The sequence below is a fragment of the Chiroxiphia lanceolata genome, chromosome Z (assembly GCF_009829145.1).
Source record: "Chiroxiphia lanceolata isolate bChiLan1 chromosome Z, bChiLan1.pri, whole genome shotgun sequence".
NCBI classification, from domain to species: Eukaryota; Metazoa; Chordata; class Aves; order Passeriformes; family Pipridae; genus Chiroxiphia; species Chiroxiphia lanceolata.
Genome location: NC_045671.1, coordinates 28,026,375 through 28,052,425, shown reverse-complemented (window position 1 = coordinate 28,052,425; position 26,051 = coordinate 28,026,375). Strand labels below are relative to the sequence as shown.

At 38.4% G+C, this 26,051-nt stretch overlaps 1 long non-coding RNA gene across 1 annotated transcript in view; it reads right to left on the bottom strand.

The window, feature by feature from the left end:
• Nucleotides 1–19,906: 19,906 nt before the first annotated feature.
• LOC116780684 overlaps nucleotides 19,907–26,051 on the bottom strand; it is a 28,368-nt gene continuing 22,223 nt past the window's right edge. The window contains exons 2-3 of the long non-coding RNA XR_004354572.1: nucleotides 20,867–21,004; nucleotides 19,907–20,329 (exon numbers count right to left, since the gene is read on the bottom strand). This is a non-coding gene — a long non-coding RNA (uncharacterized LOC116780684). The remainder of the gene's footprint in view (nucleotides 20,330–20,866; nucleotides 21,005–26,051) is intronic.

Genomic DNA, 26,051 nt, shown 5'->3' with positions numbered 1-26,051 from the left:
ACACTAGCTTCAGGCACAGGCAGTGCTTTAGTCTGCTGGCAACTAAAATATATCCACTTTCTGTTTATTTATTCCCAAACAATATGAAAGAACATTGTCAAATTCATGCAAGCTCCTATTTTTTTCATTCAAATATTTTTCCTTTATACCTAGAGTTTAAAATAGAGATTTTTGTTGTTTTGCAAAAGCTTCAGTGTAAACAATAATCAACATAGCATAAAAATATAAAAGAGAAAAAATTGGCACTGCATTTAAAAGAGATTGAGGTGTTTATTGAATTCTGAAGAACTTGTTATTTCCCAGTTTACACAAAGGCATCTCAATTATCACCCCCTATATATCCAAATTTTGTCATTTAATCAACCAAACAAAATGAATATATATTTGTTCAGTCTTCTTGTTTCAGGACTGTGAAAAAGAGGAAAGGCGAGACATGGAAAGTAGTCAAAATTAAAGGGAATAAAACAACTAAATGTTACTTCTACAAAATGTGAAACTTCTTAAAATGTAAGTAAAAGTGTAAATGCAGATTATATATTCTCTTCAATTCACTATTCCTGACACCCTTTCTGGCACGTCATCTGGAAAAGATGCTGATATAAAGGCATTTGATGACTTTGTCACATTCTTTCATTCCTTTTATCAGTCAACTGGATAGTTTCAAGTGGCAGCAAAACTAAAACACTGAGATAAGCAGAGGCAAGGAATGTAGAAAGCAAAAATATTGAATAATTCTGCAATATTGTGGGAGTGTGATGTACTGATTTTCTCTTCAAAACTTGAAAACTAAGAAGAAACATTGCTTTAAAATTACTAATAGTGGAATGCAGATATCTGCCCCTTTAATACATGGGTAAAACTGACAACACTTTCCATAGACAGATTGTACCAGTTTAAACTAATGGTTATGAGAAATAAAATGGTATTTTATTTTGGTTGGGTGTTAAACAACATATAAGTAAGCAATAACTCCTGACCCTGATCCTAAAACACAGAATATGGAACAAAGTTGTCTTACTGTTAGAAATTTCTGATTTTATTAGTAAAGGCCACTATTAACTCAGCCGCAAGATCAAAGCATACCCCTCAGATCCATGTAAGGAAATCAGCAAAGGGTGATCTCTTCTTGAAAGGCTGTGGTAGAGGCTGGAAAAGAAGAGTGTGGTTATTGCCAGTAACTTCTGTTTGGACACTGGTTAGACTATAACGACATTCAAAAATAGGGAAGACTGCCATACCTCAGTACAATAAAGTGTAAATCAATAAAAATAAACTTAGAGAAATATATTTTCTGCTGCTTCAATCCTAACCAAGATTAAGTAAATCTTAAAAATAAAATCTGTGAATGCAAAATACACATCTCCATCCTGAGTATTTATTTCATGTTCCATAAACTAAACTTCTATTCATAGTGCAGTAAATATGCTTTTAGGCTTTTTTTTTAAAATGTCTGTGAATTACTTGTTAAATATGATGAGTGTTTGGTGTTCTACCTGTTCCTCAAGGAAAATAAGGCAGACTCCCAAGATGTAGGAGAATAAAAGGACTGAAAATCCTACTTTGTTTTCCTATCAACAAGTCAATCAGATCATATCATCAAAATATAAGTCATAAGATATTCTGATACTCAAAAATTTCTCCAGTGTTCATACGTTGAAAGTAAATATATTCTTACAACAAATGTTTTTAAGCCAAAAATTTAAAAAATTTAATTTGCAGTTCTTGCTTCAAGAGTAAAAGTAAGATGAAATAAAACATAGAAAATTGATAGACACTCCTTACAGTTTCTTATAACAAGATTTGGGTTTTATTTACTTGAAGTATACCATAAACAACTTTTTTTAAACTCTCTGTGTATAACTGACACAGTAGATTGCAAGATTTCTTCTAAAAATGTGGGGTAAGAAGGAAATGGCAACTGCATCTTGAATGTGTTCCAACATGTACAATTATATATGTTGCACAGTGGTATACATTCCACTTTCATGCTCAACCTTAAAACTTCTGGTCTGAGACTTTTTGCTTGTTGTCTTTCGAAAGAAAAGATGATGTAAAGCATTCTTAAGCATTAAAATATGCAAAACAAATATTTATATTATGTTAATTCTTAGAACAGTGAAAAGCTTTCTGTTTTAATATTGAATATTGGGGCAAATTAAGCCTTCACTGGAAAAAAACCCAAACCAAACCAAAACAAAAACCAAAAAACAAACACTAGCACAATCTTCAAACAAAAATACCTTTCTATTTCTCTGAGTTATGAATATTTAAAAATCACATATGGCAGGATTTTTCCTAAGCCCTTACTTAGGGCTTAGCTGTTTCAGTGGAATTAATGGTAAGATGTTAAATTCAATGCAAGCAAATTTAAAGCCAAGATTTTTAGTTTCACTCTCAGACTTGTTCAGAAGATACAAGTAGATTTTAAAATGCTGCTGCAAAATAGTGGATTCTCATTTGGAATGATTTGGATTCAATTCCATCAGAGTTGATAACATAACATCTGCCTTTCTGTCAGTTTAAACCAGCAGAAGCAGTTTAATGATTTTGTGTAATGAGACAACTGAAACTATAATAGCCATAAGTGAAAACACAAGCTCACATATTTAGGTAGAAGCTGAAATATACAATACAAAAAGCTTTTGTAAGAAGTAGGGCAGCATTGGTGAGATGAAGTCACTGATTATACTAGAAAGAGATGACAATCTTGTACAGAGTGTACCGAACTAGAAGGAGTAGGTGATACAGTAGATGTGTGCACTGTCTTTCAGAGGGATCTAGAAGGGCTGGAAAATGGGCAGCCACATTAAATTTGACAAAAGTGACACACCCTGCTGAGAAGGAATAACCCTCTGCATCAGTACATGTTGGTGGCCCATCAGCTGGTGTTAAGCTTGCCAGAGAGACACCCTTTGTCTTGGTGAACAGTAAGTTGACCATGAGTCAGCAGTGTGCCCTTGCAGCAAAGAGGATCAAAACCATTCTGACACATCAGGAAGGCCACTGAAGGCAGATCAAAGGAGGCAGTACTAGCTCAAATGAGACTCATCTGGGTGGTGTGTTCAGTGCTGAGCTGCCTTGCACAAGGGAGGCATAGGTACATCTGCTGGTAAAACTAAAGGTAAAGAAGCAAAGGCATAGTCAACAGAAGCAGGAACAGGTATACTGAGAAGAGCACAGGGATGCAGTCTGGTTGTGTAGCTATGGAGGAGAAAGGTCAAGGCAAAGGTGGAGCTGAACGTGGCAAGGGATGCAAAGCATAACAGCAATGGCTTCTACAGCTGTGTCAGATAGAAAAGGAAGGTTAAAGAAAGCAGACATCTCTTAAGACCAAGAAAGGTAGACTGGTAACAACGGGCAAGGGGAAGGTTGAGGTACCTAAAAAACTTTTTGCTTCATTCTTGCTGTAGCAGCAACCTCTCTTCCTACACCTCCCCAGGAGATGGACCTCAGGATGGGGGCTGGTGGGGCAAAGGTCCTCCTGCTATAGGACAAAATCAGGTTTATAGTCAGCTGAGGAACTTGAACATAATATGTCTGTAAGACCTTATGAGATGTATTCCAGAATCCTAAAGGAACTGGCTGATGTAGTTGCCAAGCGACTCTCCAAGACATTCAAAAAGTCATAGCAGTCAGGGGACATCCTTAGTTATTGAGAAAAAAAAGGAAAAATTTTACCCATCTTTATAAATGATGGAAAGGAGAATCATGGGAACTATAGACCTGCCAGTCTCCTCTCTGTGTCTGGCAAGAGCATGCAACAGATTCTCACAGAAGTTTTGCTAAAGCACATAGAGGACCAGGAGGTGATTTAAGAGCTATGGATGTAATTTATCTGGACTTCTGTTTAAGCCTTTGACATGGTACCCCACACCATACAGCTCTTTAAATTGAAGAGTGATGGATTCAATGGCTGGACAGTTCAGAGGATCAGGAATTGGTTGGACAGTCACATCTAGAGGTTAGTGGTCAATGGCTTAGAGTTTCAGATGGGCATCAGCGACAAGGAGTGTCCCTTCGGGGTCTATATTGAGACCAGAACTGTTGCATGTCTTTTGACACACCTGAAGAACAGGACACCATCCGGGGGGGGGGGGTCAGCAAACTCAAGAAGTGGGTCCACGGCAAGGTCATAAGAGTCAACTGAGTTTCAAGTCCTGCAGTTGGGTTGAGGCAATTTCAAGTACAAATTCATATGAGCAGCTGTACAAAGAAAGATTTGAGAGTGCTAGTGGATGAGAGGCTGGACATAAGCCAGTAATTGTGTCCTGGTGTCCACCAGCGGGTTGAGGGAGATGATTTTCCCACTCTCCTGCACTATCACAAGATGCCACCTGGAGTGCTGCGTTTGGCACCTCCAATACAAGAAGGACATAGACCTGTTGGAGCAAGTCAAAAGTAGGACCATGTGGTGGGGGGAAACAGTTTTCCCCCTGCAGTTATAAAATGGTAAAACCCCAGGGGGTGGTGACCATTTAAGTTTTGAAATTTTACCCAATGAGCACTTCTGCAAAATATAAACATATCACAAGCAGAACGGAAGAGAAGGTTAGCTGTTTTGTGGTGGAAGAAGTAGCCATGTTGTGAAAGCCATGAACAGAAGGGGTAGGAGCCCCTCTGGGGGACTCTGGCCCCCCAACCCCCGGCTGGGACTTGGAACATCGTTAGGCTGTGCTAAGTACCTGTGGCTGAAAGCTAAAGAAGTTTTCTCCACCGTGAGTGAGCAGAGACAGAGCAGCAGCAGCGTCCAGAGATTGTGGCTAAGAGCCAAGAGATAATTGAAGAAGCAGTAACAGCATGCAGCCAAAGAAGACACAGAGTTGTCTGAAGAGAGTCGAGAGAGAGAGCCAGCAGCAGAGAGAGAGCAGACTAGCTCTACAGACAGAGTTTTTTGGAGTAACAACTAAACCGAAAACCCCCCAAACTCCTTTTGTGACTTTTTCTAAGTGGAAAGGATGGACTCTGACTGAATAGAAGTCCTAAAACTGCAGCAGCACTGCAGAAAAGAGCTGTAAAGCTCAGAAGGAATGCAGAGGGGGTGACCTCGCCCCCCCCCCCCCCCCCCCCCCACTACTTAAGACAGAGCACAGAGTTCTGGTAGAACTCTTGAGGCAAAGGTTTTCAACTGAAAGCTGCCCGAAATGTTCTGACTCAGGGATTGTGAATCCCCTGAGGAAGGGACCTTCATGGGGGTCTTACACTCCATGATATGACATTGTGAAGCGAGTTTTGTCCCTGCTACGCAGCCCACAGAAGAGAAGACCCTTGCTTGAAGACGAGTGGCCGAGGGGCTTGGATATCCCCTGTTGTGTACTGGCAGAGATCAAGCTACAGCTGCTGCATGAGAAGAAGAGAACCTGCTGCCTTAGAGACATTGCTGCTCTGAGAGTGGAAAAGGATCTTTCCTTCTTCCCTCCTGGACTTTTATTTGGAGGAGAGAAGAGATTTGATCCATCGTAAATACTTATGCCATGGTAGAGATAATTAAGATTGCATATATTGTATTGTAGTATTTATTTGTACAGTCATTGTGATATATTCCCTTTCCCCCATTTTGAGTCTTGTATGGTGTCTGGAAATCCATTTCACACTAGGTTGAGATGTGGGAGGGGGCTTGGACTAGGGAATTGGATTTTGGAGCTCTCAAACCATGACAGACCACAAAGACAATCTGAGGGCTGGAGCATCTCCTGTATGATGACAGGCTAAATGAGCTCTGGTTGTTCAGCCTGGAGAAGAGATAGCTCCAAAATGACCTTACAGTAGCCTCCTAAAAGCTAAAGGAGGCCTATAAGAAAGCTGCATAGGGACTTACAACAGAGTCCTGTAGTGATAGGATAAGGGGCAATGGCTTCTGACTGTAGGAAACTTGATTTAAATTTAGTATAAGAAAGAAGCATTTGACAATGAGGGTGGTAAACCACTGGCACAGGTTGCCCAGAGAGGTGTTGCATGCCCCATCCCTAGTGTTGTTTAAAACCAGCGGGAATTCAAACTTAAAGTAACCACTTCACTTCATCCCACCCCCTCCAGTGAGACAGGGTCAAAAGGCAGAGATTATGGGTTGAAATTACGCATTACAGGAAAAAACAGTAACAAACAGCAACAGCAGCAATACTAATAACAAAAGTATACAAAAGACGGGGTGATTTGTATACCAAAAAGTACTTGCCACCCCAACCTATTTTCGTGTGGCTGTAAAGACACAGGAGATGATGGCAGGTGTTACCACATCCCGATGGTCACACGGCCCTTTCCTGAGACAAAGGAGAAAATGGTGGATGCTACTGCAGTCTGGCAGTGGCATGCAGTGAACCAAGACAAAGGAGAAAATGGCAGGTGTTACTGCAACCAGTATCTTTTTCCTCGCAGCCTGAGACAGCGAAAAACAATGACAAACTGGACAGTGCTGTGCCACATCGACCACTCCGCTCTGCCTGCAACAATCGCTCTGTTCCCCATCCACACTGTCCTGACTGCACCCAGACCACATCAACCAACTGCTCCACTTCATGCCTGCATTGTCCCTCACCAGCTCTGCTTTCTCCTTTGCTTTCCTGAAATAAAAAAAGGAACAAAAATGACACTGCTTCTGTGTGCATTTGTCTTTTCTTCTCCAAGAAGAGGATGTTCTTCAGATATATACATACTTAGGGGACTGAATTAAGAAGGAACCAAATTTCTCAGCGGTGCTCAGAGACAAGAGGCAGGTGACACAAACTGAGATATGCGAAAATAATTCTGAACAGAAGAAAAGGGGATTTTATTGTGAGGGTTATCAAACAATTTAATGTGTTTCCTCAAGAGGCTGTCGTATCCCTGTCCTTGGAGACACTGAAATCTGCCTGGACGTGTCTAGAAAACATGAAGAAGTGCTGGTCAGTATCAGTCACTCTGTGATTCTGTGGTAGGTCGACCAGGAAAACCACCACCAAAAAAGTAACCAGTACCAGAGTGAGTGAAGAATTACAAGGCACAGAATCATGGCTTCAAGAATCTGACTAAAATTACTTATAAACTTCTTTTTTTATAAGATATAGTTGGAGTCACTAGTGAAGTGAATGATGCCTGTTACTTGGTATTTCATGTGTTGGTGAACCAGGAAGCCTTAATTCACACTTAATTGTAGCCCACTTTACCTAGGTATTTACATAGGTATTCCACCTTATTTTTTTATTAGAAAGGAAAATTTCACATACCTGAAGTAATTCCTCAGATCAAAGGGTGATAAGAATATTTAGTTTGTGTCAAAAAATGTCAAAAAAATAACAAAATGGAGATTTTGGACAGATTAAAACATGTTTGATCTACCTTCATTTACCTAGCTGACATTCAGAGTATTGTAACCATATTTGCAGTGTTAGAGCTATAATAACCTTTCTTAGAAACATGTAAAATTATACCTTTACATTTTCCTCTGTCTATTTCAATATTCTCATGTTTTGCTTTTTTGTTTCTTGAATTGTATAGGCACCTGAGATGCAGAAGAGAAGGGGAAGAAAGCAAAATGGAGGACATTACAGATGAGCAGATGGCCTGTAAGCATTTGTTATAAAAGTATAGAATTCTACACGGTACTGTTAACCTGGATGAAGTGTTTTCATTAGAATTATGAAGAATTTAAAATCTACATTTAAGATAAACTATAGTTGTAATTTCTCTATACAATGTTTACCATAAGCTTACTTTTACCTAATTTCTGAGAAACATTTGCCAATCATAGTATTGGAACAGAGAGTTGCTTTGTTTACCTTTAGTAAATATTATACTGACATGTAGTTTCAATAGCTCGACAATAAGCAGTAATTTATTGCAAATGTTATGATGACATCTATCAGCTAACATTTATTTTTGAACAAAACAGTAGGGAAATGACCTCCCCAATTCATAATGCTTTATAAATTTTTAAAATATAGGTCAGAGCTTCATTTACACTAGCTGATAATTCAGTCAGTTCACATTACAAGGAGGTGAGGAACCTATTTCTATCCCATATTCAACAAACAGTACATCAGTTTGGAAAGAAATATCTCAGCACAACAGCATAATCTCTTGACTTGTTACGGAATTTCTTTTTTCTTGAACGTTCTTTTATGTAAGCTTTATAACTTCACACCTTACATACTGGAGACTAACTTGGGAGACTTTGAATGGTATTCAAAACCGTACAAAGTTTATGAAAATTTTTTTTCAGACCACCGATCACTGATGCCATTTTTTGGAGCATTTTTATTTTTGTATGGTTTTCTTTGGTTTGGTTTGGTTTTAGTTATCATGACATAAAATATTAGCTGCAGTTGATGAAGGCAGAGATTCTAAATATAATTAAAATGCAGACATGCAGGAAATATTTTAAAATTTTATTTTGCTTTTTGGGCAGAAGTATTATGAAAAAATACTGTTCAAGTTTTGATGAGAAAAGGTATTCTTGATAGGTTCCTTTTCCTCTGTCTTCTAATTTTTTTCACCTCCCTTAGGGAGGCAAATCTATTGGTTTTCTATAAATGCAGGTAAAAAATATCCAGTGGCTCTAAATTGCTAGGATTTTTCCCTTTATAGATATGGTATATTAAGTCCATGAAATGCTTTTCCTATGTGCAATCCAAATTTTTAAATTCCTATATAAATCCACAGACAGTGATACAGCCTTCAGTATAAATTATAATGAATATGGACTCCCTTTTGTGATGCAAAATAATCACCATCACAGGACTGCTAAATGAAGATGTCAGCAGCCTCAAATCCAAGAGGTTTGTCCTTTGGTGTAAAGTAAGAACAATGCTATGCCGATGCTTTGAAAGAGATTCTGCATAAGGAAAGGGAAATACTTTAAAATGTTACTAAACTGTTTTGCAAAACCACCAGGGAAAACAGACTTCTGCCACAAATAATTTTCAGCAGATATCTCTTACAGCTTTTCTTCTGTCTCATAGACTGTTGATCAGTAAGGAGAGAAGACACTGGAACACAAGGTGATTTAGGTTTGTGTTTGACACCACGTATCTTTTATTCAACCAAATAAGTAATGAAATACCCTGAAGAAAACTTTTCAATATCACATTTCAATATAGGGACACAACAGTGATGCCATTGTTGTTTTCATGTCATTAAGCTACTTCCGGAGAGAGAGAGAAAGACAGAGAGAGAGTGAGATCCCAGTCTTTTAACTTCCAGCAGCAAAATACAACTGCCAATGTTTTCCCTGCAACAGAAGTAAAAGTTCCACTTATTCTGTATATACCAAAAACTCGCAGAGTGAGTTAAACCACTAATTATTTTGTCAATGTTTCTTCTAATTTATCTTACATTTGATTAATTATAGCATACAGAGCTTGATACTGCCAAACACTTACCCCAAAACAAACTTCATGGAAGCAAGAAAACATAGTGAAGAGTTATTGTAATATATAAATAAGTTGCACACAGTGGGACAGACCGGGGTTTCACTCCCCTCCCATACAAATATATCCTTCTTGTCTACCTAATATCCTTCAATCCTTTAAGGCCTCATGTTCCCACCAAATACCAACATTTTCAAGTTCATGATACTTCAAAAAGCTCCTTGACATGATTTGGTTTGATTAATGACCGACAGTGTGCTGAAAGTATGTTGCAAAGGGGCACCCAAAGGTAATCAGAAGAATCAAGAGTCTATGTGATCCTATTTCAGTTAAGCTGTCAATGCAGAAATCAGAGTGGAGTGTTTAATTATAACTTGGGGAATTCATTTTATGTTGTACAATGATTTTGACTTCTTAGTCTAGATAGGATTTTTCAGACCAACTCCCTTGCAAAGTAGACATAATTGTCTCTAGCTGGAAAGTTTATCTGTGGTTTCATTGTTTTTTAAATTAGATTTTAATTTCAGTAATAAGAAAATAAGCTTATAATGCTACTTAATAACACATAAAGATTGTGAGATACCGAAAATTTTAAACTTGCAGCATGATGCACAATTTTGTCTGCCTCATTCTTGTCAGGAAACTAGATATTGAAATACAAATGCATTTTACTCTATTTCAAGATGAGTAATCTTACTATTTCATTATGAATTCACATGATTAGAAAACATTCTGGGTACTTAGGGTGTCATTGACCTTGCAACATTCAGGCAGGAATGTCTGAGAAAGTATGTCATGGAATAAACCCCATAACATTTAAAATATGAACAAAACTAGACAAACTGTATCTCCCAAAGGAGTTCTTCCTGTATTTCTGAACCCTATATTATGAGTGGTTTTAGTCCCAGATGGATGTATGCACAGTAGAGGTAGCTTTTGAAAGAGAATTAAGAAAAATGTATTATTTGGAAAAAAATAAAAATATTTTGTGGTTGTCAGATTTAGATGCAATTCCAGACAGTGTGACATGTTGCAAACAAGCTATAAAATAAGCACACTGGAGATAACCCTTCTGTAATAATGAATTATGTAAATATATAGTTTGGAAATTATTTCTGGTGGTCATCTGGTCCCATGCTCAAAGAAAACACAACTAGATCAAGTTATTTAGAGCTTTTTCCCATTGGTTTTTTTATGCTATCAAGGGTGGAGGTTGCACAGACTTTCTGGTTAACTTGTTTAAATCTCTGACTACGTATAATGTGCAAAAAAGTCTTTTGCTACCTAGGTGAAACCTCCCTTTTGTATGTCCTCTCTTATTGTTTCACTGTACAGCTCCATCTTCACAGACTCACTGAATGGTTTGGGTTGGAAAGGACCTCAAAATTCTCTAGTTCCAATCCCCTTGTCTCTAACCCTTCACTTGAGCAGGTTGCTCAGAGCCCCATCCAACACTTCCAGGGGTGGGGAGTCCACAAGTTCTCTGGACAGTGCCTAACCACCCTCACAGTGAAGAATTTCTTCCTAATATCTAATCTAAACCTACTCTCAATTTAAAGCCATTCCCCCTCACGCTGTCATTATATGTCCTTGTAAAAAGTTTAACTGCATGCTCCTTGTAGGCTCCCTTCAAATACTGGAAAGCCACAATTAGGTCACCCCAGGATGAACAATCCCAGATGTCTCAGCCTTTCCCTGTAGTAGAGGTGCTCCCTGTAAATAAACTTTCTGGCCCTTCTCTGGACTTGTTCGAAAAGGTTGATACCCTTCCTGTGCTGGGGAGCCCAGAGCTAGACTCAGTATCCCAGGTGGGATCTTCTCAGAGAGGAGTACAGTGGCAGAATCACCTCCCTTGACCCCTGCTTTTGGTGCAGCTGAGGACGTGGTTGGCTTTCTGGGCTGTGAGTGACATTGCTGGCTCATGTCCAGCCTCTCATCCATGAGCACCCTCGTGTTCTTCTCATGCGGACTGTTCTTATTCTGTTCATCTCCCAGTCTTTATTGACACTGTGGCTTGCCCCAACCCAGGTACAGGACATTGCACTTGGCCCTGTTAAACCTCATGAGATTCTCATGGATCCACTTCTTAAGCTTGTGCAGGCCCTCTGCATGGCATCCTGTAGTTGAGATGTGTCAACCGCACCACTCAGCTTGGTCTCATCTGCAAACTTACTGAGGATGCACTCGATCCCTTTGTCTATCTCACTAACAAAGATGCTGAAGATCACTGGTCCCAGTATGGATCCCTGAGGGGCACCATCTGTTGCTGAAGTACATCTGAAACTCTAAGCCATTGACCACTAACCTCTAGATGTGACTGTCCAACCGATTCCTGATCCTCTGAACTGTCCAGCCATTGAATCCATCTCTCTTCAATTTAAAGAGCTGTATGGTGTGGGGTACCATGTCAAAGGCTTAACAGAAGTCCAGATAAATGACATCCATAGCTCTTAAATCACCTCTATGTGCTTTATCATAACTTCTGTGAAGATCTGTTGCATGCTCTTGCCAGACACATAGGGGAGACTGGCAGGTCTGTAGCTCGCAGGGTCCTCCTTTCAACACTTTTCAAAGATGGGTACAATGTTTCCTGTCTTCCAGTCACCTGGAATTTCCCCCATGACCTTTCAAATAACATGGAGAGTGGCTTGACAATTACATTGGTCAATTCCCTCAGATTCTGGAATGCACCTCATTGAGCCTCTTAGAACATTCAGGTTCTTCAGTGGTCGTGAATTTGACTTACCTGCAGTTCGTCCACCTGATAAGTATGGCATGAGAAGTTATTTTCTCTGTACTCTCATATCAGATACCTGAAGATAGCAATCATGCTCCTTTTCACCCTTTCTATTCCTAAAGGCTGAACACACCCAGATCCTGCAGTGTCTCCTTGAATGTCCAGTGCTCCAGCCCTGATTGCTTCAGTGACCTCTGTAGGACATATACCAGTATGTTAGTGTCTGTGTCATGCAGGGGAGTCTGAGCTCAGCACAGTACTCAGGAGCATCTCACAGGGTACAGATCCCTGATGAGACCTGCTGACTGCATCCCTGTTTGTGCAACCCCAGACAGGAGGCTATATTGCTGCACGAGGACCCTACCAACCTGGTGTCCTCAGAGACAGTTCTGCAGAGCTGCTCCCAGTCAGTTGCCCCCAGCCTTTTCTGCTGCAGGATTTTCTCCATCCCAGGGGCTGGAATTTGTTTGCTTTTGCTTAAATGATTTTCTTGGAGTTATTTCTGCTTGCTTCTCCAGCCTCTCTGCTGCCCTCTGCACATTAGTCCTATCCTCCAGTGTATTGACCACTTATCCGGACAGGTATCATCCACAGTTTTGCTGAGGGTGCAGCTCATCCAATCATTTAGGTTGTAATTAAGAAAATGAAACAGAAAATTAAATACTAATGAAATAATACTGATCCCAGGTCAGCTCTGTGACAGAGTCCTATTGTAGCAGGCCTCCAGCTGGACTGTGCCACTGTTCATAGACCTTTGATCCTCACAGTCTTGCCAAATCTCAACACACATTACACTCTATCTACTCTAATGATATCTCAGCACTTTACTTAAAAGTTACTATGTGATACTACATTGAATATATCAAGTATACTAGGATGCTCCATTTGTTAAGCCTCTAATTTTTTGGCATCTTAAAATAATTTAATCTGAAATAAAAAAATAATTGGGATATAGGCAGAATTCTCATGAAATATGGGCAAAAATATGAACTTCTAAACATCTCTATAATAAGTCCCACAAAGGACTTTCAATATCAATGGCAGAGGAACTATAGAAATTTATGGTTTGTTCTGTGGTTTATTTCTTTTCTAATCCTTCATATACTGGGAAGGATATTTCTGTTTCTTTGAATTCATCATAGTTGTGCCTCATGATTGACTTAGCTATTTCAGAAAGATATTTTCTGAAAAATGGGCACCAAAAACATGAACTTTATATTAAAATAGCATTAAATGCTGACAATGACTAAGGGTGTTTCCCTTTGTGACTTTAACCTTCCATTGGCCTTTCTCTCTGTAAGAGTTAAACTAAAACTTCCTTCATCACTGAGTAATGAGAAAGTAGATGCCAACCCTTGTATGAATATGTAGATATTAATACAAAATCTATTAATTTAAAAACTCAATTGGTAAAATAAGGTTTCTCTTAGAAATTGTGATTATCTTTATATTCTTCAGCAGAAGTATTGTTGTTCACAGATTATATTTAGATATATCATAACTCCATACAAATTTTTTAGAAGATGTTATTCTGAAAAAATATCTAAACAATTGAATTCATTGAAACAGCCTTGTGAGGGTAGCAACCAAACTGCTGCCTGACCCTTGGAATAATACCATCTTCCATGAAAATAACCTGTAAAATAAAGGGACACAAAGCACGAGAAAGTTTTACGGCAAATTTAACTGGAAAATAATTGTTTTCTACATAGATAGAATTATTCAATAATCTGTTATTGAATTTCAAAGTAAATCTAACATGTTAACCAAGGTATGACAGAACCAAAATGCACTGTAAGTGGACAATGATAAGGCACTGTAACACTAAACCAATGTTCCAAGAAGATATGAGAATAATTACATGTTCTGCCTGAGCTACTAAGTGGAGAAACATTCTGTTTCAGGCTTCTCTAAAGCATGTCAATTTCCAGTTTCCATGTTTTACATTTTCAGTGCACAACCTGTTTAAGAATGTAGTTATTTGAGAACAACGTCTGCTAACAACAAGAGATCCTGAAAATGTGGTCCAAAGCAGATCCAGATTCTCCTGTGGAAAAAATTATTGGTAGAAAACACCGTTCTTTCCCTCAGAAGTCACAAGGAACTAAAAAAGAAAATATCTTAATGAGTCTGCATCTTTCTAACCGTACACCTTGCAAAGGCAATGTACCATTTGCATAGACATTTGCTCTGAACTACGCAAATTTTTATGCTGTGGTGGTTTGAAAAACCTTTTCTCTGAGGTAGTAATGGTTTGCCCCACTGGTAATGCTGGACCAATCAATAGTCCATGTGCGCCCTACGGAAATTGCATCCCCACAGAAACAGAAGAGAAGGTAGTGAAGGTAGTTTAGAAGGTGGGTAGCCATGATCTGAGCCACGAGGCAGGGGGCCAGTGAGCCCCTCTGGGGGCCAAGGGCCAAGGGCCCCCAGACCCCAGTTGAGGCTACAGGAGACCCGGTATAGTGTCAAAGCTGGACCGGGTGCCGTAATCAAGAGCTGGAAGAGTTTCCTTACTGTCAGCAGCAGCAGAAGACACTGAAAGCGGCAGCAGAGAAGTCCTGAACAGAGACAGGGATGGCTAAAAGCCAAAAGATAGCCAGTAGCAATGAGATAACGTGAAGCCGGCTGAAAGACACAGAGATGTTTCTGCAGGAGGGAGAGCTGGCAACAAAACAGAGGTAAACTCAACAGAGCTGGTTTGAGGTAAGACTGTATTATTTTCCCAAAAACCAGAGACTCTCTGAAGAGGAGGGGTGGACTTCCAAACCCTTAGGGAGTCCCAAAATGCAGCAGCAGCTAGAGAGAAAGAGAAAGGAGCTGAAAACCTGGAGTTGTCCTGAGAGCTGAGCCAGGACGGAATGCGGAGGAGGTGGCCGCGCCCTCTGCTACTGCTGTTACTGTTTCTATCAAGCTATTGAGCTGAGAAAGAGCAAAAGAGCATTGGTAAGACTGAACTGAAAGCTGCCTTCAATGTTCTAACCCAAGAGGAGTGAAGATCTACAAGGAAATCCCCAGAAGGTTCGGGATTGAAATTTCCACAAAGTAAGAATAAAAATCCTGACTGCCATACTTAAATCTGCTGCCTTGGGAAAATGAAGGACACTAACCAGTGCCACAAAAAACTGAAATGAAGGAACTGTGGCCTGAGAAGTGACAGAAAGACTTTTTTCCCTTTGGACTTTTATTGAAGAAGAGGAGAAATTTAATTTAATGTAAATATATATGTGGGTGTAAATAAACCTTTGTGTATATTTTCCCCTTCCCCCCAATAACGAATGGTTGTGTTTTGTCTGAGAACTCTTCACATGGGGTGAAAAAGATATCAAGTCCATACCATCACTAAACCCTCTCACAGGGGCAAATTGTAGGAGGGGGGCTTGAACTTAAAAATTAGATTCTTGGGAGTTTCAAACCACCAGAATGCTTAATATGATCCATGCACTTCTGTCATGGAAATTAAGCCTCTCTTTCTATGAGAGACTATTTCATCCATTCTGTACAGATCAGGGTTTTTTATAAAGGAATGGATTTTAATGCCTTAAAAGAGAGTACTGTATTTAATTTGTAGAACACCTGAAAGTTACGTTTGACAGAGTTTAAGTTTAAGACACAGAGAGATCAGTTATTACAGTTCTGGGAGAATAGTTCTTAAAAATTTTGTGCCTATTACAAATCAAGATGGTCAGTTACCAAACATGTCCTTCTGTCTGTTTTCAGTGAAGTCAAAGTTTTCCTATATGTCTAGCCCAAAAGAACATGTTATATTGCATAGGACCGGGGCAAGTAGTTTTCTAACTTCAGTTTAAGTGTTACTAAAATTTTGTATTTCACACTATTTGTATCCTTTGCTCCTAAACATTACTCTTTTTTTCATTCTTTTCTCGTTTATTAGAGTTGTAACAAAATGCATGGTAAATTAACAATATTCCTCTTATATATACAGTGTTAGCTTTTTAACTCGCTAGTCACCCATACCTAATTTCTTTTATTGACATTTCATTGGAAATTGTCACAGTTACAGCATGACTGTATACATTAAAAAGATGAGTGATGTTACTGCATTCTGTCTCTGAATCACACAACAGAAACTGACTTTATGCTGAATAGTACAAGATGCTCAGTCTATCTCGATCCAGGGCAGGTCTCTGAAGAGGCTAGGCAGTACTAGTTCGATGGCTAGTGTGTGAGTCCATGCCAGAATAATTGCACGTCCTCATTTTCCTTCTGTTTTAAAATTTTGTTAAAGTAAAAAAGTAAAAGTCAACTTCTGTTCTTGAACACGTTAGCTGCTTTTCTTCTATAATTAATCTTACTTCTGAGTGATAATTAATCTGAGAAATAGTCTTGCAGTACAGTTAGTTTATTGTGGTGTATAAATAACTATGACATGTAGAAAGGAAGAACCTGGATCAGAGTAAATATTCCTCACCTTTTTCATCAGACTAAATGTAAAATGAGCACATTTAACCCCATCCCCAGTAAACAGACAATAACTTGTTTCAACAAACAGTGTTCCTCTTGTCTCTTCATTGTTGTTCTGCTTCAATACTTAAAGAGCAAAAATTCCATTCTTTATACTATCTTCCTGGATTCAACCTTATTTACATGTGTCATGGTTTAACCCTAGGCAGCAGGCAAGCCACATGCAGCCGTTCACTCTTCCAACAAGATGGGGAAGAGAACTGGAAGGGTAAAAGCCAGAGAATTCATGGTTTCAGATAGACAGTTTAATAGTCAAAGCGAAAGCCATGCACACACGCAAAGCAAAACAAGGAATTAATTCACTGCTTCCCATGAGCAGCTAGGTGTTCAGCCATCTCCACAAGAGCAGGGTCCCATCACATTTCACAATTACTTGGGAAGACAAACATCATCACTCCAAACATGCCCCCCCTTCCTCCTTTTTCCCCCCGCTTTATAATTGAGCATAATGTCGTATGGCATGGAATATCCTTTTGGTCACTTGTCCTGATTACGTCTCCTCACAATTTCTCAGGGAAACCATCTCGCCTCACGGTACAAGAAACAGAAAAGGCCTTGATTCAGTGTAAGCACTGCTAAAAGATGACAAAAACATCTATTGTCATTACTGTGTTCAGCACAAATAGAAGACATTCACCCATACTAGCCACTGTGAAGAAAATTAACTACCCCAGCCCAAACCAGCACAATGGGAGGAAAAAAATGAGGTAATTGTGTCTATAAAGTCACAATTGTATTATTTGGGTGACCAGTTTGTGTATTTCTCTCAATGTATATTTGTAGAGTTTGAAGCGTGACTTTTAAAGCTGTGCAATTGCTTACAGAAGTCTGTATTGCATTCTGTCCACCCACACCCATTTATTTCCACTATCCCTAACTCATTGTATGTCTTTAATTAACACTGGTGTCAAAAACCAAGATGCTCCTGGCAACCTATCTGTTAAGAAAGGAAAAGAGATAGAAGATCTCTTAATAGTGAAAAACTCTTTTGACCAGCAGTATATAGTCTGCATAATATAGCATTAGACCCCTGGACTTCATGAAGAAATTGAATAGAATAGCTATTGCTTAAAACTGTTTTTTATTATCTTACATTGCAAGGTTATTTCTGTAAATTGATTAAATATATTGAAGGTTTTCATGAATAACCAAGACTTTTTTCTTCTTTTTTTGGTCCCTAAATGCAGCAGTAATTTTCTTCATGAAACAGTAGCAGCTGAAAAATACAGAAATGCAAATTAGTACAGAATTATATAGGTTTATGAAGGACTTTCACTTTTTGATACTGTTATTTGCCTTATGATGGTTCTCAGTTTGAGAGTGGTAGGTCCATTCACTGCTTTTAGCCATCTTACACTTTCTATTTTGTTCTGAATTTACAGTTTGCCTTCCTATGTAGCTTTTTGACTTTGATTAGTATTTCCTTTAATTTGGATGTCCAATATCAATTCTTGTTGGCCTCATGGTACTTTTCTCTGCACTATTCTACCTGGCCTAAGATTTCCCTTCTGAGCTGCAAGTGGAATAGCTTTTTCTCACTCAGTCTGTCGACTGCTCATCACCCTACAGCCTTGTGGGAAGTAATGACACTTTTAAAGTAAGCTTCACTGTATAATGTCTATATATTAGAGAAAAAAGACACAATAAATATAGACATAGCACTCTCCACTTGCTGGGTGTATCATACGGTTGGTATACAGTTTTCAAACTGAAAGCTTCCCTGCTGCCCTTGTGTGTGCACTACTTCAGAGCCATGCTATCTATTTTTTCATGAAGTTTGGCATGCCATAGAACACAGTCTTGCTCTTGTTTGCAAGTCCTAATTACTTCTATCATTTCTCAGAGACTGCAAGATACTGCACTTATTGTTCAACGACAGTAATAATGTACATGCACTATATTAAAAAATATTTTCTTAAATTTATAACCATATAGTACAACATATTTACTTCATGGGAAGGCTTATTTCTGTGAGCTAGTGCAGTAATTAAGTCCACTGGCCACAAGTAAGCAGTTTATTTTCATATATCCACTAAACAAGTATAATAATAATTGCATGTACTATGCAATTTAGGAAGCCTCTTTTATTTCCCTTGTGTACATTTCAGTGTTATATTTGTTTGAAATGGTTTACTGTGCATTAGTTAAGGGCAAGTAGGCAGTAAAAATTCTTCAGTTATTTAAAAAAGAAATTATTCTTCTGTCAGCTACACATTTGTTTCAGAAGTTTCACAGTACAAAATTTTACTAATTGACACAGAGGAAACAGAGTTTGGCTCTGAGATGTTGACAGTCACTCACCTACTGGTACAAAATGATTTTTGTTTGCTTTGTCCACATCAGTGTGGAAATAACCAATAATATTAACCAATCCTGACACTTTAATCACAATTAAAATGTATTTTAGTAACCAACCACCAAACCCCCTCTGTGTCTATTCACTAAAAGAGCAGAATGCATGAGTAAACAAAAACAAACAAAAAACTACAAAACATGCATACAAAAAAAGATCGAACCAAAACCCACCCAATCTTCCACGTAGTTAGGGATTTTACAGGTGAAAGACATGGATTTTTATGAGACTGTGCAATACTGAATTCAAAAACCTGACCAGACAATGCTCTTGAGTAGAGAGTTTTGCAAATGTTACTATCTATGAATGCAATAGAGTACTAGAACAGGCAGTTCTGCTAGTTATACAAGAATTCTTAAATACCTCATCAGGATTACAAAGAAACTTTCAGAGAATATGCATAGCTTGTACATGAGGCCTAAAATTATGAGTGTGCTGAAAATTGGAGTCCTGATATTAGTCTATTAAAATGTCATATATCATAAAATATCTGTATTCATGATCACTTGTTCATGAGGAAAATACTGTACTGTCATCTAAGCAATAAATAGCTAGGTACAAATAGAGACATGAAGTTGGTTAAAAAATACAAATCTGTAAGGCTGATGATAACCTCAGCAGCAGTTACCACAACAGAAAATGATTAAGGCTTCTGAACTGTTTTTACCTGGGAGAATGGACTGGTCTAAATCAAGATATGTGACAGTCCTTCAAGATTAAATAAATAGTCTCATTTCCTAAGTGGATTTAACAGTATTACTATACACTTGAGGGTTGTGACATTTAATGTTTTATTTTGCTGTTCACTGTCTGATTTTTCCACTATTGTAGCTGGGTTTCACCTTGTGCAAGTATTAGCATACAATGCAACTGATTACTGACAAAGCTAATAAATTAAAAAGAAACATATACCTGTGGGTAATTAAATTAGACTTGACAAAAGTTGTAGAGATTAATGCATGCAATCAAACTATGTGCCTTAATCACTTCCACTGTCAGCTGTAATTTATGGCAGAGCCTCTTTACAACAATTCACTTTATCTAAAATTTAAAGACATGTATATGCAGAAACAAAGGATACTGCAATTTTCATTGGTGTCTAGTGCATTTTGACAGATTCAACAACAACGACACCACCGCCACTTAGGACTGTCTTATTTACCACTACCAAGCAACACTGGAATTCTGTGGTTAAGCATTCATCTAAATGTACACAAATTTGACAAGAGTCCTGAACTAATATGACATCTAAGGACATTGAAGTACAGATATCTTGTACAAGACCTGTTAGGAGTCACTCATGCAATTCACAACAGTTTCTGTGCAGTGCTATTTACTTACTGACTTTTCTTTCCACAGTTTTTGTTCAACCTAACCTTAAAAGTATCATACACAATTGATGTATAGGTAATTCTGCCAGAAAAAAAAGAAATTGATGGGTGACATAAGTATGACGGAAAAGGAAGCTTCAGCCTTCTAGAGTTAAAACACCTTAATCTGAAAAAGAATTGTCATGGAGAAGCCATTTCAGACACCAATAAAGAATGTCATTAATTTATTGAAATCTTCATGTAAGGTTCCATCATTTTTGCAAATGGATTTACGCACAAACTTTTCTTTCCCACAACTGCTTTAATAGAGATAAAATAATTAATCACATTTATGAGAATGAGGTAAATAATCTGCAGAATTTTGACTCTGAAAGACTGGAGAGAAAAAGATGTATCTCCACAGCTTTGGGACAAAAATATTTATCACTGCAAACAGGCTAATGCAGAACAGAATTTATATACTAATACATTTTAAAGCTGAGACCTGGACATACAAAGGTTTTGAGGCAACTAAGATTCACATAGTGGCTGAGACATTTATTTCACAAATTGTGACAAAGACATCTACATTAAAGAAGCAGAGTTAGCTTACCAGTCCTATTTTCATGTGGATACTTACTGCAGGGGACGCTTAAACTCAGGACAGAAATAGGATTCTAAACATATATTTTTCTCTCCTTGAAGTTTTCATATCCTTTACTGAATGCACTGGTTTTCTTGATGAGTATGGTTTTTTCCCATTATCTATGCAGGAAACCTAGAGACATATAGGAGATCTATGAACTCTGCTTATTTGACTTAGTATTTCAGATTTAAAGCTATTGCATCCCTGCTATACCAATAGGTACAACCACCTCACTTAATCTGAAGCCAAGTTTGTACTAAATTTTAACTAAAAACTGAATGTTTTCAATTTCAGAATTTTTGTTTAAGGCATTGTGGTGGGCTGACCTTGGCTGGAAGCTCTATCATTCCCCATCCTCAGCTAAACAGGAGAGAGAAAGTACAACAAAAATGTCATGATAAGGACTTAAGAGATCAGTTAGTGCCATGGGCCAAACTGATTTGACTTGCAAAAATTAATTTAAGTTATTGCCAATCAAATCAGAGTAGGGTAACACAAAATAAAAACAAATTTTAAAACACATTTTCCCCCATCCTCACTTCTTCTCAAGCTCGGCTTCACCCTCAGTTTCACTGTTTCTTTCCCCACACTGGCACCGGGGCATAGGGAATGGGGGGTTGCAGTCAGTTCATCACACCTTGTTCCCACTCAATACTCCTCACATTCTTCCCCTCTTCCAGCATGTGTCCCACCTCCAGTCCTCCAGTAACTGTTTCATTGTGGGTGTCTTTCCAGGTGCTGCACTGCTTCAGAAACAGACTGCTCCAGTGTGGCTTCCCCACAGAAACACAAATCCTGCCAGTAGCCTGCTCCAGCGTGGTCTTCCTGTGGGGTAACAGTCTGCTTTGGGCAAATTCACCTGCTCCAGCATGGGGTTCTCTAAGGCTTGCAGGTAGGTCTCTGCACTCCCATTGACCTCCATGGGATGCCGGAGGACCTTCTACTTCACCTGGTCTTCTCTACAGACCATGAATCTGAGCAGCATCCAGAGACTGGAGCACCCTTTCCCCTCCTTCACTGACTTTGGTGTCTGCAGAGCTGTTTCTATCACATATTCTCACTACTCACTTCCAGCTGCTCCTGCACAGTAGTTGTTTCCCCCTTCTTAAATGACAGCAGCACTACCATCATCACTGATGGCTTATTCTTGGTCAGTCACAGTCACTTGGTCAGTCACTGGCACTGGCTGTGTCAGACGTGGGGGAAATTTCTGACATCTTCTCGCAAAAACCACCTATGCAGCCCCTCACTACCAAAACCTCCATGTAAACCCACTACAGAAGTCTGAAAGCAGAGGGACAGTTCATGTTCAGTAAAAGGCTTGAAAATGTGTATTTCTTACTTAGTCTAAATATCAGTTGTTTGAATTGGATCACAGACTCAAATCAAAGTCCAAATAGTCACTCACACGGTACAGCATCATTTGACAGTTTTTGTTGCAAAGATATACTTTCCAGAAACCTGAACAAGGTCTCCTTACTTTTGATGGAACAGATGCTATTCAGTACAGCTAGTTGAGGGGAAAGCTAATTCTGAAAGGTTTATTTACTGAAGTAACACTAACTGTAAGCCATCCGTACTCACATCCATTTCAACTCAGCCAAACAAAATTCTGACCTTTGGGAATTCAAACATATTGAAAACTTGACCTCTCATCTGCTTGTTTTTTTTGTTTGTGGATTTGCCTTTTTTTTTTTTTATATAAAAAGGAGGAAGTTTTTAGTATCTTCTTATTATCATGTGCCTTTTAAAGACGTTATTTTTTTTGTTTGCTTAAAAACTGTTGAAAACCTTTTGATGCTAAAAAGGTTATTTTAACATGTTCATGAGAAATTCGGTATTCAAAAAATGCGTAGTTTAAAATAGAATATTCAAATATTATGGATCTTTGGAATCTCAGTTAATAAGGCTTTATTCCTCTTAGCTGCTGTTAAGATTAACCTCAAAACTGTAAAATAAAATGTGATAAGTTTTCCTAGTACAAGCCCTTGCGTTTGAATAACAATTTTTTAAACAAAAAATAACAAAGGAAACTTTTCTCTCTTTGTCGATATTTCTTAAAATTTCATGCCAACTCATGAGATAACAATTACATTACCCTAGAATAGATTGAAGATTGCATTGTTCTCTTAATGAATTTTGTGTACAAAAAGAAATTGACTGATTAATCACTGCACTGCAGATTTTATTTGGCAAACCCCACTTTGACATGAATATGCAATTGTGCACTTTGTGCTGAGTGTGGCTGCTCTTATCACTGCTGGGACCATCTAGTATCTCAGACCTGTCACAGCACAGAGGTTACTTGAGATAAATCACTTAACAGCAGCTGCAGGCCTTTCCAAAGTAACAGATTAGATACAGTACATGCAGGGTAATGCAGAGTGAAGCAGACTGACTGAATATTCTGGAATCTAAATCAGAAGCATCCTCCTCCTCAGTTAAGGCTCAGACCTGGCAAAGTGTCACAGAAACTGGTGAAGATCATTCTTCATAAGGTCAATGTAGTCTGGAATAAGAATATATTGAGCCAGCATAGCAAATACATTGGCATTGTGGGCATTTTTTGCTGCTGTTTTCCTTTTCTGACAGGTTAATTTTTTATCCCGCTTTCACTATTACACCAATACAGCTGAGGATCCTTTCCTGTGTATAGCATTGCTTTCTAACAGGGAGTAGCTGCCACAGGAAAAACCAAAACTGAATTGTGAATAAACCTTTGATAGCTCAAGTCCAGAATACAGTTAATTTGATGCAGTTCATAATGATTTTATTGCTGGTTTGAGATGAAGGAAAGAAAATATATTCAAATGAGATTTACAAACATTAAATCCAAGTTTCTGCTGATGATTTAATGAGGAAGAGTAGATCATAATACATATGGTTTTGTTTAGAAACAGATATTACTGCCTAAAAACAGGGCACCTACATCACTCCCTTCTTGTCAACAAAATCAAGAGAAGCTGTCAGTACACCTACCTTGTGGTCTGATAAAGATGCAACACATAACTTCTCAGTTACTGCTAAGCACGATTATAAAGGGATGGGAAATCTTATCATCTGGCTTTTCAGTTACGTACAGGACTGCTATTTGCCAGTAATATCAAATTTGCTCAACATCACCTAGTTCCTCAAAAATTTTAGACCTCTGATATTTTTTTAAAATCAAATCACCTTATTCATTGTACGTGTACTCAATGACCATGTACAAAAATATGTCTTCTAAAACTAACCTTCTAGAACCAAAATGGCCATCAGATCAGGAATAATTGTGTCAAGAAACACAGTTAATAGAGAATTTTCCCTCTAAAAATGAAGAGTTTGTAAAAGAATGTGGAAAAGAAGCTACCTTTAAACTACAGCGGAAGACAATGGAACTTAGGGGGAAAACATGGTGTAAGACCTCAGAGTCCAAGCTACAAGCTCGTTGAAGGGGTTTTACTTTTAAAATATACAAGGTTCCAAAAATCTGCCCACTGAATTTATTGGAAGAGCACTCAGCTTTTTTAAAATCTTAAGAGAGAATGCAAAGGAGAAACACTTCACACGTTTTCTCAGAAGATGCTTTTACTGGTAAACTTTAGACAATAAGAGAACTTGGCAAAAGTTTAAAGGACAACGTACAACGAAAATAAAGCATTCCACAAAGCATTGACTTAGCACTTGTTAACCCACACAACTTAGTAAAAGCCAACCCACCCAGTCCTAAACTACACAAAAAATCAAAAAGGGAGATTAGGAGAGGAAGAAGAAAAGAAAGATTAAAAGAGAGAATTACAGCTACTAGCCCTAGATCCAGCTACCAGGAATCCATGAAGGTGATAGGGTTCAAACAAACATGGAAAGTACATTTTGCTGCTTTTACTGCTTTGGTGTCCTGTGGCCACACCCCTACCCCTACATCAGACATCCAGAGCTTCAGCCGGTTCAGGGTTGGGTCAGGGGCTCTGGGATATGGTGTTGACAGCACTGCCAGTGTCCAGTGACTAGCAGCTGCTCCAGTGCTGCCCAAGGAGGCTCCAGGGGGCTGGGGTGTGGGACAAGACATCACTTCACCTTTGTGAAATTTGACCCTTCGCTTCCCCCCGCTGCACACACACTTGAGTTGGTGCAAGTCAATAATTAATATAATAATCCAGTGTCTCACATGTGGTGAGTGTTGTAGGGTATAATTTAAAACTGAGGTAAAAAACCAAGGAGAGAGGTTTAGCACAATATCAGCGGTAGGCATAATGATGCTTCTTGTCTGCTATAAGAGTATACAAAAACTCCCATACTCTGGAAACATATTCCCTTTAGAATGTGAAGATGCTTGTCCTGAGGCTTGTGTACTGGTTTTGTCTGGGAGAGAGGTAATTTTCTTCATAGTAGATAGTCCAGATCTTCGTTCGCGAAGCCCAGCCATGAATGAATGAGATAGTCCAGAGCTATGTTTTGGATTTGTACTGTAAGGAGTGTTGGTAACAGAGGGATGTTTACATGAAAGATAAGGAGGTGATCTGAGACAGCTAACATGGTTTCCCTAAGGGCAAATCATGCCTGACCAATTTAGAGGACTTCCATAATGGAGTAACTGGAATGGTTGACCCATGAAGTGAAGACCCACCAACGTCATTTACCTAGGTTTCCTTAAGGCCTTCAATTTTCTATTAAAAAACATACTTATGTCCAAATTGGAGAAACATGCATTTTAAGAGTGGACTGTTCAGAGGATAAGGAATTGCATGGATGGAATTGTTTTGTACTGTACAAAAATGGCAGCAGTGAAATTTAAAAAGGTATCTCTGGTAACTTTTAAAACCAAAGGGACCTGCTACAATAAAGAACATAGCAAAAATACATATTTTGGTAAGAAGAATTACTGGGTTATCACAGTATTCAAAATAGTATTTTTTTAAAAAAGTCAACTCAAGTGGACATACTGCACAATTCCAAAGGAAATTTGTGAAACTTTAACCACTTTTTGAAATTCACTACTGAAAGTTAATGTTTTTCTGTCTTCATTAGGAAACTGAGATAAAAAAAAATGTTAAGCTGGTATTGTCTAAGTGTTGGTTTTTCTCATACACAGTAAGAAAAAATTTGTTTTATAGTTTTATGCAAATTCTGTTTGTTAGAAATACCTATTCCACTTCCTGTGACAGAAAACTATGTCTTTGTTACGTCTGCTTGATCTGTT